Consider the following 13,410-nt stretch of genomic DNA (forward strand, 5'->3'; position numbering starts at 1 on the left):
AGTGACACTGCACGCTCGCTCAGAGGCAGAGCCCAAAGGGAGAGGAGTTTAAAGATGTGATTGGACCAGATGTACGAGTATTATGGGCTGTTTAGACAAAAACATTTTTTTTTAAAGAATGATCTGTATCGGCCCAAAAAGCACGTCGGCCCACCGGGAAAATGCCCGGTATGCCCGATGGCCAGTTCAGCCCTGACACTAGATTGCTTACCCTCAACACTGGATTACTTATCAAACCCTCAACACTACATTACTTATCAAATAAGAGTTTGATGTACAATATGACACCTGGACACCTCTGTCCATTAGCGTTCCCATTCATCTCAGGGAAAAGGGAATAGAGGCTGAAATATGTAATCAAGATGTACTTTGTATTAGGGGTGACCCCGAACAGTGGAAGATTCGATGCATCGATAGGAGGAGCCTGATTCGACTACCAATCTCACAGTCGAATCTTCGCATAAGGGTGCTGAATGTCTGATTTCACATAGAACTACTGGATTTCTGTCAATACGTTAATATAGGAGCCTATTATGATAATGCTGTAAATACAAATGTGCAAAGGAAGAAGCTTTAAATAAATATGTTTAACGTGCATGAATACATCCAAACACCCCGTGACAGATTTAAATTTCACTTTCGATACGTGACCGATGAGGAGCGTTTTGGCGGCAGGGATTTAAATCTTTAAAAATTTCTGGGATAAGAAAATCTAAAGAGTGGATGCACACCATCAGAAAGGATATTTTCCCAGACTGAATTTAGCATCAGGAAACCATGATCGCACTTCTGCAGGCCAACGTTAACAAGTTGGTTTTCTTTATAATTACGGTTTTCAATGGGAGGAAAATTAGCGTTTAATTAAACGCGTTGCGTTCATATAGGCTACTGGGCTCAGTATTAAAACTGCTTTATTAATAAGGTGTGCATAGAATTTGATCTTTTAATATAACTGTCTTAGGACATTAAGCCGTTAAACGTTTTTCATGTTAAGCGTTTTAGAATGTATTTTATATGCGCACACAATTTGAAAAGACTCAAATGGACACAGAGACACAGACAGAGTGAAAGACTGCATTTTTTTCTCTCTCGATCAGGTAGGGAACAAGTGATTTCAAAACATTTCAGACGGTTCTAATTTGATTTTTGGATGCTGTGAACATGTTTAGATAAACTGTCACTCGAGTTCAACGTTTATTGTTGTTTATGCAGTTAAAAAGACAAAGTTGACCATTCTGGCTATACTTTCGATATTTTAATAATATCTTTATTTTTTATTTTATTTATTGACCACTCAGGGTAATCTAATTTAACTATCTGTGGCTTGTGTTTTGAATATATGTTGCCCTGCAATTTAGGCACTTTGCACACATTTGTTCTGCATCTTGTGACTTGATTCAGACTTGTTTCGTTTTTTGTTTTTTTAGAAAGGCATATTCTGTTCTAATTTAATCCTGTAAATTAATTGTTGATTATTTTTCGGTGCATAGATATTGCGCCCTGTAGGCAATTTAGCCGATTTAATTTGATTTGCATGTGAAATGCAAATCCTGTCTGCAGTGTGGCCTTTCTGCAGTTATTTATGTTATTTCTTAGTTGTATTGATCCGAAATGTTTTTCTACATTTTTTTCTATATCTTTGTGTGATGTTCTGTACATCCAGGCTTTAAAATGTTAAAGCCTGGCCCCCTCCCTAACCCCACACACACGATTCGACTATTAGTCGACTATAGGGAAGACTTGACGATTCTGATTCGACTATGAAAATTCTTAGTCGGGGACACCCCTACTATGTATATTGCTTGCAGTATATTGTTGAGTTTTGAAAGCTTTTCATCCAGAATGGCAGGACCCTGATCAGCCTAATCCCTAGGCCTAGATTATGTGATAAATCTGCATTGTAAATGAGTAATCAGTGCATGAATATTTCAAATCCACACAGAGGGAGAGATGCTTTCATAGCGGACGCCTTTTTGGACACAGAGGTCAGAAAAGAAACTAATCCCCTTCAATCTCTCTCGTTCTGGACGTCACACTAAAAGTTCCTCTTCTGAAAGCAGAATCAATTGGCAATTTCTCTGGGAAGGAAGCAACAGCACTTTAATACTGAACGGATTAATTCTGCATCCCACTGATGAAATTTCCTGAAGTGAGAGAAGCCAAAGATGGCCAGTCCAGTGCTGACCATAAATGATCTTCTGAGAGGAGTGAGGTGCCGCTCCGCTCATCCCTCTAGATTGAACTGAAGCGATCTGTGAGGATGCCAGATTAAGGTTGAGCTGTGGTCACTGTGGGATCAGCTCTGCCATCATAATCTATTATCACTTACAGTCACACTGAGAGATTAAAACAGTGAGGTACTCGAATGCCTCCGACAGGGCAGATAATCCCGCTGGGAAACACTTCCCAAACAAAGCTGCCACTCTAAAAATAACACTGTTCCTGACAGGAGTCCTGCGATAAGCAGTTTCCCTCCAGAGCAAGCCACAGATACACTGTCTGCTGCTATTGCTTTTTCATGTAAAGTCCAACACTAGAGGAGTCCCAAAAGAAAGATTATTTAGTGGGATGAATCCTGTTCCTCCAGCTCAAATAACACCCATGATTATAGAAGAAAAACACAAACACAAACTGGACACGTATGTGTGTCTAAAGCACATACTCCTATTTATTGCCATCATCACTGTACAATGTTTGACATGCCATCTGCCACAAACTTTGATGATCATGATTTCATATACAATATACTAATATTTTCATATTCCATTAATCCCTGGTGTGCAGATATAAATCCTGCAGGAAGTGTTTATCAGCTCTGCACAGAAGTTAATGTGCGGCGGGATCTGGGCTGAACACCAGAGATCTGATTCCATGATTGTAACGATGAAGGTTTAAAAGCAATCAGAATAAAAGGGCACTGTTTTTATATGATTTATTAGCCATTTGGCCATTATTTCTCGAGGAGAGTTGAGAGATCTGTCCTGTTGTAGAACTGCTGTATGCCGCAGATAATCCCAGTTGAATGACTGTGTGATATATAGCAGAAGTTATGTAAGATTTCAGGATCAGTGGCTACTAAGAGGGAATGACTGACATATTCTAGATATTTTAACACTGTACATAGGCACGATACAATATTATTATACTCCAAAACATATGATAAAAGCTCAAAAAATTAAAAAATGTAATTGATTAAAATGCTAAATTTAGTATTACAATGTGGGTGTAAATGAATAGGCTTGGTCTTGGTGCTGGAAACCCAATGCGCAGGACAATAGAGACACCAGAATAAAAATATGCATGATTCTGAAGCTGAAAATACAAAATTATTTTAGATGAACATGCTTTCATTGTGACTAGATATATTTAAAATAATGTAGGCCACATTTTACTAGTAACATAAGTCAAGTCAAGTCAAGTCAATTTATTTATAGAGCACAACATAAACACAACATTAGTTGATCCAAAGTGCTTTACAGACGGTCAAAAATAAAAATTTAAAAATTAATAAAGAAAACTATTAATAATAATAAACGAATAAAAGAACATTTCTACGTACATTTACACAGTGTACCATACACAGCGTCACTCAAATGCAAGAGTATAAAAATGAGTCTTTAGGCTAGATTTAAAAGCATTGAGCGATGGAGAGGCCCTGATATTAAAGGGTAAGCTGTTCCAAAGTTTAGGTGCAGCAACCGCGAAAGCTCTGTCGCCTTTTGATTTGCAACGTGAACGAGGAACTGATAAAAGAAGCTGGTTACAGGATCTTAATGACCTAGAGGTTGTATGTGGCTGGATAAGTTCATAGAGATAATCCGGGGTTGATTTTTGGAGAGCCTTATATACAAAAAGAAGTACCTTAAAATCAACTCTAAACTTGACAGGGAGCCAGTGCAATGAAACAAGAACAGGAGTAATATGCTCCCGTTTTTTTGTTCCTGTCAGCAGTCTGGCTGCCGCATTTTGGACCATCTGAAGCCGAGATAGAGTGCTTTGTGGAAGACCGACATATAGAGAATTACAATAGTCCAGTCTAGAAGAGATTAGTGCATGGATGACAATTTCAAGATCTTTTTGAGAAAGAAAATGTTTTACCTTCGCAACAGATCTGAGGTGGAAGAAGCTACTCTTTACAACCGTGTTCACCTGTTTGTCGAATTGTAGTGAAGGGTCAAAATAGACCCCTAGATTTTTTACATAGGGTTGTAAGCTATCACTGAGGGAGCCTAACCTACTTGTCAGAGTAGTATTGAGTGCAGTGGGGCCTAGCAGAAGCACCTCAGTTTTGTCAGTGTTTAGTTGCAGGAAATTGTTCGCCATCCAAATTTTCACTTCATCAAGACATGATAAAAGGAGTTGTATAGAGAAATCATTTTCAAGTTTGATTGGAAGGTAAAGTTGTAGGTCATCGGCGTAGCAGTGATAGTTTATGCCATGTTTCTGGAGAATGGAGCCCAGGGGAAGCATGTAGAGTGAAAACAACAAAGGGCCAAGAATAGAACCCTGGGGAACACCATAAGTGACGGGTGCAGTAGGTGAGGTAAACGACCCGATATTTACTGAAAACGTCCTACCCTTTAAATAAGAGTTGAACCATTGTAATGCCGTGCCTTGAACCCCTACTGTATATTGAAGTCGTTTCAAGAGGATGTCATGGTCAATCGTGTCAAAAGCTGCACTCAGATCTAGCAGTAACAGAATGACAGATGACCCTGAATCAGTAGACAACAATAGATCATTTGTAACTTTAAGCAAGGCTGACTCTGTACTGTGAAGTGCTCTAAAACCAGATTGTAACTTATCCAAAATGTTAAAGGCATCTAAGTAAGAAGTAAACTGTGAGAGCACTGCTTTCTCTAAAACCTTTGAAATGAATGGGAGTTTAGAAATTGCCCGGTAGTTACTAAGAACAGATGGATCAAGGTTAGATCTTTTTAGCAAGGGCTGTACAGAAGCATGCTTAAAAGACTCAGGGAAAACCCCAGTGGACAGAGAACTGTTTATAATAGTTAAAAGCGCAGGGCTAATAGTGTCTAATACCTCTCTAAGCAAACGGCCAGGCAGTACATCAGATTGACAGTATGTCACTTTCATTTTGGAAATTAATGCACTTAATTGAGACTGAGACACTGGTTTAAAACTAGTAAAATTACTAGAAGGAGAGATAAGGGGAGAAACAGCCGTGTCAGAAGGAGAGAGGCGAGATCTGATATCTAGTATCTTCTGTACAAAGAAACCTAAGAATTCTATACAGGTCTCGAGATTGCCAACAGGAGCTGAGCAGGTGGCTGGATTAAGAACTGAGTTTATAGTTTTAAAAAGAACTTGTGGCCTGTTTGCATTCATAGCAATTAAATTTGAAAGATATTGAGACTTTTCATCACTGACCGACTTTTGATAGGTGGCAAGACAATCTTTTAAAATTTGATAAGAGACCTGTAGCCCGTCCTTTTTCCACCTGCGCTCAGCCCTTCTGCATTCCCGTCTGAGCACACGGGTAGAGTCATTTAACCAAGGTTGAGAGTTTGATTTAGGTTTTTGCCTTCTAGGCTTCAAAGGGGCAACAATATCCAATGCAGTAGAGCAGGCAGAGTTGAAGACGAGAACCAACTCATCAGTGTTCATATCAGGTGACAAAGAGACCTCACAATTAGAAAAGGTGGTTGAGAATTCTAGTGCAGTAGTGGCATGAAAAACACGGGAGCAGCACACAGGCTGAAAGAGGACGGGCTGTACATATGGAACTGCAGGTTCAAATAAAACAGAATAGTGATCAGAAATACCAGCATCAAATACTTCACATGAATGCATAGAGAGACCACGAGTCAAAATAGGAGAAGAGACACACTGTGCGAAACTGAGTGAGTCAATGAGGTTCATAAAATTTTTAACCATAGGTTTAGAGGGGCAGCAAACATGGATATTGAAATCCCCCAGAACCAACAGTCTATCACAGCGTGACACTTGATTTGACAGGAAGTCTGAGAGCTCATGGATAAACGTTGTGTTGACTTTCGGTGGTCTATAAATCAGGATGCAAATTAGAGGACCATTTAGGTCGATGTGCAATAGTTGTGCTTCAAAACTGGAAAAAGTATCTACGGGCAGTAGTTGACATTTAAATGACTTCTTGAAGATTGTAGCTAGACCACCACCAGATCCATTTGGCCTGGGAGTGCTGTAAAAGGAACAGTCAGGAGGAGATAATTCGCCCAGAGACGAAACATCGTCAGATTTCAACCAGGTTTCAGTCACAAACAGAAAATCCAAGGCATAAGATGAGAAGAAGTTGTTCATAATGAATGTTTTATTTGATAGTGATCTAGCGTTTACTAGAGCCATTTTCACTGAAGGCTGAGCTGATGCAGAGGAAGTTTTAGCTGGTGATAGGGCCCCAAGTGGGGCATATTCCAGAGAACGGTGATTTGCAGAGTTAATATTTCCGCCTTCTCTGCGAGATTTTGTAGACAGCCGACGAGAGGAAGACCAGACGACGGGAATAATACATCCGTCAACTGAGTCAACTGAGTGAGCTGAAGTAGAGAGCCCAGTACAATGTTTGTGGGAGCCCCGATGTATGTAACGAAGCCGGCGGGCGATACCAAGAGCAGCGCAGTGATTGTAAAGATTAGTGGGCAGCGATGACCGAACTTTAGGGTTCAGATGGTGCAGATCCAACGACGAATAAAAAGTCATGTCATAAAAACCCCACCGGCAAAAAGGCAGCAAAGTTTCTTGAGACAGCGCGCAAAAATAAAAAGAAGCAGATAAAAAAGTTACGTGCAATAAAAAGAGGATGATCATCCTAGAGTCGCGCATACCCAGCCAGATTTTAAACCACGTTAGCCAGCACACCGGGCAGCTGAACTACTACACAGTGCAAGTATGTGGAAGATACAGCCCTTTCTAAGACCATATCAACCTGACTAGCATATGGCAACCAATAGTCCGAGAGAAAGTAGAAGCTTACTCACGGAAAACAGTTGAAGTAGCCTGTTTGCTTCGGTGGCGAAAGCTCGCGTTTGGCAGGTAGCAGCTTGACTGAAGGGATGCAGAGACAATTTTTTAAACAGCACCGTAATTCAGCGTTTAAAATCAGCGTTGAAAAAAAAAAACACGCTTGAGTAGTCCATAATTAGTCCACAGTTTGTCACGAAGACAAAAGGATAGCGAGATAGCGAGAGAGCAGCGGCTGTCAGAACACGCCAGCGTTCGCTCAGACCGGAAGGGACCAGATACGCACTGTTTGCCTAACATAAGACATTTGGCATTATCAGGACCCACAAATATTCCCCCATTGCATTATTATATATTATATTCAACATTATATATAGTAGTTTAATGTAGTACTGAAACAAAAAATTCTGTAAACTTAAATTTTTTCCTCATAGTAATTTTTATTTTGGGTGAACTATCCATGATATATATTGTCACTATCCACGATACATATTGTTGCACTTTTCTATTGTGATATATATTGTGACACGATATATTGTTACACCCCTAACTGTACTTTATCAGTGAGAGTCAGAAGAGACATTAGGAATGATGTTGTTACCTGTATGGAGCCGCTGCTCAGACATAGAGTCAGTCTGTCTCAGGATCCTCCCGTCTCCAGCTGAAGATGTTGATGACACACCTGAGGAGAGGAGAGCATCAGAACGAGACTGCTGAGGCACCTTTTCTCTCATCATCCGCAGATTCTATGACACTCGTTCACGACGCAGAAGCCCATGATGCGGCTTCTTCTGCCCGTGACGAGTGCCCAGTGCTCGAGCTATCTGTTTATAAGGAAGTAGATGTGCTCAGCATCGGATACGAGCAACATGAGTCACACTCGCCGGCTTATGTTTCTGCTTATGTAGAGCTCGTGGAGGTTGTGATGCGTGCGGTGGCCAGACTAAATAAATATATAAATAAATATATTTATATATATAAAATATATGAGCTGGCCACAAAATAAGCAGGATGATCCCCGTCAAAATGAACTAGACGAGAGATTCCTGCAGCACCGTTCACAACCTCAGAGCCGGGGCTTACTGTTTTTCCCAGATCTTTATAAAAATATAAATATATATGTAGATCCTGGGAAAAACCCCATTCTTTAGGTATCTCACCACATTCATTATATGTTTATTCGAATGTGGTGGGTGCGAGAGAGTCGGGTTATGGCAAGTTGCAGCAGATGGAGGAAGCTTTAGCGTGCTATCTTTCTCCTGATCCGGCATCTTCACTTTAAGCCCCGGCGCTGCCCAACAAACCGTGCAGGGACACCTCTGCACTGGTTGGCTGGGCTTATATGGTGCAGGAAATCGATGTTGCTCTTCCGCCGTTAAAAACGTTTCGGGACACATCGGTTTCCAGCGAACGCAGGCTGCACTGTCCGCCCAACATTTTTGCGGCCAGGCAGCATTCGCATTCGCCAATCGAGAATCTTTTTCGGTCCAGCCCTTCCGGAAACCCGCTTCAGGGGGTCGAGAACGAATCCCGATTAATACCCGAAGCCAGGCTCGAGAGCCTGGTTCCTTTGGTAAAATATTTAGAAAAGAAAAGGTCAGGCTGGTGCGTGCCTGCACTCTAGGACGATTTTGCAGGCGTACCAGGCCGATCTTCTTAAAGATCTAAGTGAGGCAAATATTTCCTGTTGGCCGCTCCGCTATCTCCTTCTGGCCTGTTTTCCAACGCTGTCACTACAGTCGTTGACAGGTTTCAGGAAGCAAAAAAAAAAAAGAAAAAAAGAGAGCGTTGCCTCTAGAGGCCCTCCTGCGGGAGTTTGGCAAACAGAGGAAGCACTCTCAACCGAAGTCCTCCAGCCAGAAGGGTGACCTGAGGGCCGACCTTCAGGCGAAGAGGTCCTGATTGTAGGACCTCTGAGGGTAGGACCTCACTCTCTCCCCGCACGTTCACAAAGTGTATGGATGCGGCTCTGGCTCCACTGAGGCTTCAGGGCATCCGTATACTGAATTACATCGCCGACTGGCTCATATTGGCCCAGTCTCGAGAAATGGCAGTTCGGCATCGAGATGTCGTCCTTGGCCACATTCAGAACCGGGGGTTGAGGCTTAACACTAAGAAAAATGTGTTGGACCCAGCTCAGAAGACTACTCTTCTGGACGTGGTATAGAATTCGGTTAAGATGCGGGCACGTATGTCTCCCGCTTCGTATCGAATCCATCCTGGCCATGGTGTCCGGGATAAAGCTAGGCCAGGCCATCACTGTAAAGCAATTTCAAAGACTGCTGGGCCTCATAACAGCGGCATCCAACATAATTCCTTTGGGCCTGTTTCACATGAGGCCCCTTCAATGGTGGCTCAAAGCCAAGGGTTTTTTCCCCAAGGGGAATCCGTTCCATATAATAAAGGTTACGCGCAGATGCCTTCGTTCCCTATTAATATGGAAGAAACCTTGGTTCTTGTCCCAAGGGCTAGTGGTAGGGGCGTCATGTCGCCGGGAAACTGAAACTGCTGGGGCGCGGTCTCGGACGGCCACTTTGTCAGGGGTCTGTGGCAGGACCATCATCATTCTTGGCATATAAATTGCCTAGAGATGTTGGCTGTGTTCAGGGCTCTGAGGAGCTTCCTCACAGACATCAAAGGTTACCACGTCTCAGTGGTAGCTTATCTAAACCGACAAAGGACACTCAGATCGCGCCCTCTATCCAGATTGGCGCATCAGATCATTTTATGGCCCCAAGGGAAAATATTATCTATAAGAGCAATATATGTCCCGGGGGATCTGAATCAGGGAGCGGACATCCTGTCGAGGCAGGGGCTGAGGCCCGGGGAATGGATACTCCATCCAGAGGTGGTGGAGTTCATATGGAAGAGGTTTGGACCAGTGGAAGTGGATCTGTTTGCGTCTCGAGGGACGTCCATCCCACTGTCCACTTAGGTTCTCACTCACTCATCCAGCCCCGCTGGGGTTGGATGCCATGGTACAGGCCTGGCCGAGGCTTCGCCTGTACGCTTTCGCCTGGAGAGGGTCCGTCAGGACGGGCATCAGTCTTCTTCTGATAGCCCTGTTTTGGCCAGCCCGAGTATGGTTTTCAGACTTAATTTCACCCCTGATAGCTCCGCCATGGCAGATTCCTATGAGGAGGGGTCTGTTGTCTCAGACGGAGGGCACTATATTCCATCCTCATCCAGAACTGTGGAAATTGTGGGTCTGGCCTCTGAGGGGGCTCAGTACCTAGATGCTGGTCTATCATCTGGGGTGGTCGAAACCATACTTATCTCTAGGGCTCCGTCTACTAGGAGATTATATGGCCTCAAGTGAAATATTTTTCTACTTGGTGTAGAGAACTTGAGTTAGACCCAGTTAACTGCCCAATGGCTTCAGTTCTGGAGTTTCTTCAAGATTGTTTCTCTGCGAATCTCTCCCCTTCCACACGTAGGGTGTACGTGGCTGCCATTGCGGCGTTCCATGCACCACTAAATGTTGGGCCTTTAGGGAGGCACCAACTGGTCTTACTATTTCTCCATGGTATTGGAGGATGAGACCGACAGTCAGGTCCAGGGTTCCTTCCTGGGACCTGGCGGTGGTTCTCGAAGGGCTATTCCTGGCTCCCTTCGAATACCTCCAGTCGGCTTCGCCTAGGACCTCACGTTCAAGATAGCCTTTCTCTTAGCTATTTCTTTAAAGAGACTGGGATCATGGCTAGGTCCATGGTCCTGCAAGTATTTCATCCTCCACCTCATGTGTCGGCAGAAAAGGAGAGGTTCCTTGCTCTGCCAGTCAGAGTTCTGAGTATTACCTTGAGAGGTCCTCTTCTTGGAGGAGGTCGGACCTACTGTAGTGTGTTTTGGATCACCTATTAGGGGCTCCCGGCTATACAAACCATAAGTAGGCCTACAAGGTGCGGAATTTCCCTTCACCTTTGGCCGTTAGGGCTCATTCTACTAGAGGCATGGCGTCCTCTAGGGCCCTCCTTTCGGGATTTCCCATCAAGGAGATCTGTGAGGCAGCCGGTTGGGCTACCCCACACACTTTTGTTAGGTTCTATAGTCTGCACCTCCCTAGTACGCTTGGCGCACACGTGCTCTTGTCCTAGCTGAGTGCCTGAATCAGTTTCACTCCGGGGCAGGCCTGTTTTCGGTGCGTGGCTTAGTGGGCATTCGTTCCCCAAAGTGTCGATTCTCGACGCAGTGTTGAGTTCCCTCGAAAGGGAACGTCTCGGGTTATGACTATAACCCTTGTTCCCTGAGAAGTCCTGCCACGCCCCTCGAGGCCTTAGAGCGTCTTGCTTCATCGCGGAGCTGATGTGTGTGTGTGTCAGCGTCACTTTTATGCATCCGGTTATGCCGTCACATGTTACATCACGACGCAACACCAATCAGGATTGGATTAGTTTCATTCTTACTTCAGAGGCGCATGCTAAGGGAGCGTCCCCAAAGTGTCGATTCTCGACGCAGTGTCTCGTTCCCTTCTCAGGGAACAAGGGTTATAGTCATAACCCGAGACGTTCTCTAATGTTCTCTCATGTTCTCTCATGGTCATGTGTGAGACTGACAACGACAGGTGAGCATTATCATGTTCTCTTGTGATCATGTGTGAGACTGATGACACACCTGAGGAGAGGAGAGCATCAGGTGGGCATTCTCATGTTCTCTCATGTTCTCTAATGTTCTCTCATGATCATTTGTGAGACTGATGACACACCTGAGGAGAGGAGGGCATCAGGTGAGCGTTCTCTCATGTTCTCTCATGATCATGTGTGACACTTATGACACACCTGAGGAGAGGAGAGCATCAGGTGAGTGACAGGTGAGCGTTCTCTCATGATCATATGTGAGTGGGACCAACACACTCACTAAAATGGATCACAAATTTTTATGACATCACCGCGGACTTCAGCTTCTCATCACATCTTCTGTCCAATTAAATGCTTTCTAGAATATAAAGCTCCGCCCCCTATGCTATAAATACCACCTGGCTCATCACAGAGCAATATGGGTTGGAGTGTGTGTTCAGTTGCTCAAACGCTCCAGTTTTATTCCGGTTCCCAACTGTACATTGGTTAAGAATGAAATGGCTAGAATTTATTCACATCTCTACTATTGAATCCAGCGTATCATCAGCGCTCGGATTCGCTGCCATGGTGCTGTCAGTCTGTGAGGTAAACTAAGTGCTTTTGGCTATTTGAAAAGGGGGAGGGGCCATTCAAAATGTCCCGCCTCTGCCTTAGCTTCCTGTTTCAGTGGAAATTACGTCAACGCATCAAACAAAGCTGCACGTTCCGAGGCACTTCAGTGGGCCTTTAAAGATATCACTTTTTATTCAATTAATTTATTTCATTTTAAGAAGAAAATTTAATACTTCTACAACCTGAGACAGAATTTAATGATAAGAGAAACTCAAGCATGCTAATGTTATTCAGACTGATGCTGGTCATTTCATCAAAACTCAGGACCGCCCGACTGGACAACATGTCATCATCACTAACAGTGATGCCGGTAACGCGTTACTTAGTAGCGTGTTACTCTAATCTGACCACTTTTTTCAGTAACGAGTAATCTAACGCGTTACTATTTCCAAACCAGTAATTAGATTAAAGTTACTTATCCAAGTCACTGTGCGTTACTATTTTTATAATTTTCCTTAAATTTCCCTTGGTAAAAATGTATACTTTCGCTTTCTTCTTGCGTCTCGGAAGGTGAAGTCACGTATGCGACAAGTCACGTTTTCAGCACGAGGACAGTTCACGTCACGTGTAATACATACCACGCAACGCAGCGACACAAACGTAAACAACAATGGAGGGAGGAGAGAGATGCGCGTTTTCTAGCTGGAAATACATTCACTATTTTGAGTTTATGTCAGCTAAAGATGGCAATATTAAGGTTCGTTGTACACTCTGTGCTGGCGACAAAGTGCTATATAGCTACAAAAACACTACGTCAAATTTGAAGTAACATTTGGAGTCGCAGCACAGCACAGTCAAGCTTACAGAGACAAGTCCCACCAGGTGATGTGAAGCAGAGAGCAGGAGGTCCCCCACCACCCAAACAACAAAAGCTGGATTTCGGTGCAAAACCAGTATGTGGGGGAGAGTTGAAGTAGTTAGTCGGGCAGTATGTTGTAGAGGAAATACTGCCCTTAAACACAGTTGACTCGCCCTCGTTTCGTGACATAATAAACAAGATCCCAACTAATGTCAATGCCGAGCTGCCTCACAGAACAGCTTTTTCTTCTTACATGGAGAAGGAGTATGCAGTGATGGAGAGAAATCTGAAGGCTGCGCTGAATGAGGTCAACTTTGTGTCATCTACCGCGGATATTTGGACTGCTAACAACAGAAGTTATATGGGAGTATGCTCCACTGGATCTGCAGATCCACATTAGAGCACAACAAGGCTGCATTAGCATGTAGGAGAATTTGCGGTAGACACACATATGATGTTATTGGT

General features: G+C 43.5%; 1 protein-coding gene across 1 annotated transcript in view; it reads right to left on the reverse strand.

Moving 5' to 3' along the window:
- Window positions 1-7,656, reverse strand: part of lrfn2b (leucine rich repeat and fibronectin type III domain containing 2b) — a 48,706-nt gene extending 41,050 nt beyond the window's left edge. Inside the window, exon 1 of the mRNA XM_077221218.1 lies at window positions 7,562-7,656. The gene's annotated coding sequence lies outside the window, so the exon portion shown is untranslated. The remainder of the gene's footprint in view (window positions 1-7,561) is intronic.
- Window positions 7,657-13,410: the final 5,754 nt, after the last annotated feature.

Source organism: Siphateles boraxobius, unplaced genomic scaffold (assembly GCF_051911475.1).
Source record: "Siphateles boraxobius isolate OS27281-9 unplaced genomic scaffold, OSU_SipBor_1 8, whole genome shotgun sequence".
In the NCBI taxonomy this organism is placed as follows: Eukaryota; Metazoa; Chordata; class Actinopteri; order Cypriniformes; family Leuciscidae; genus Siphateles; species Siphateles boraxobius.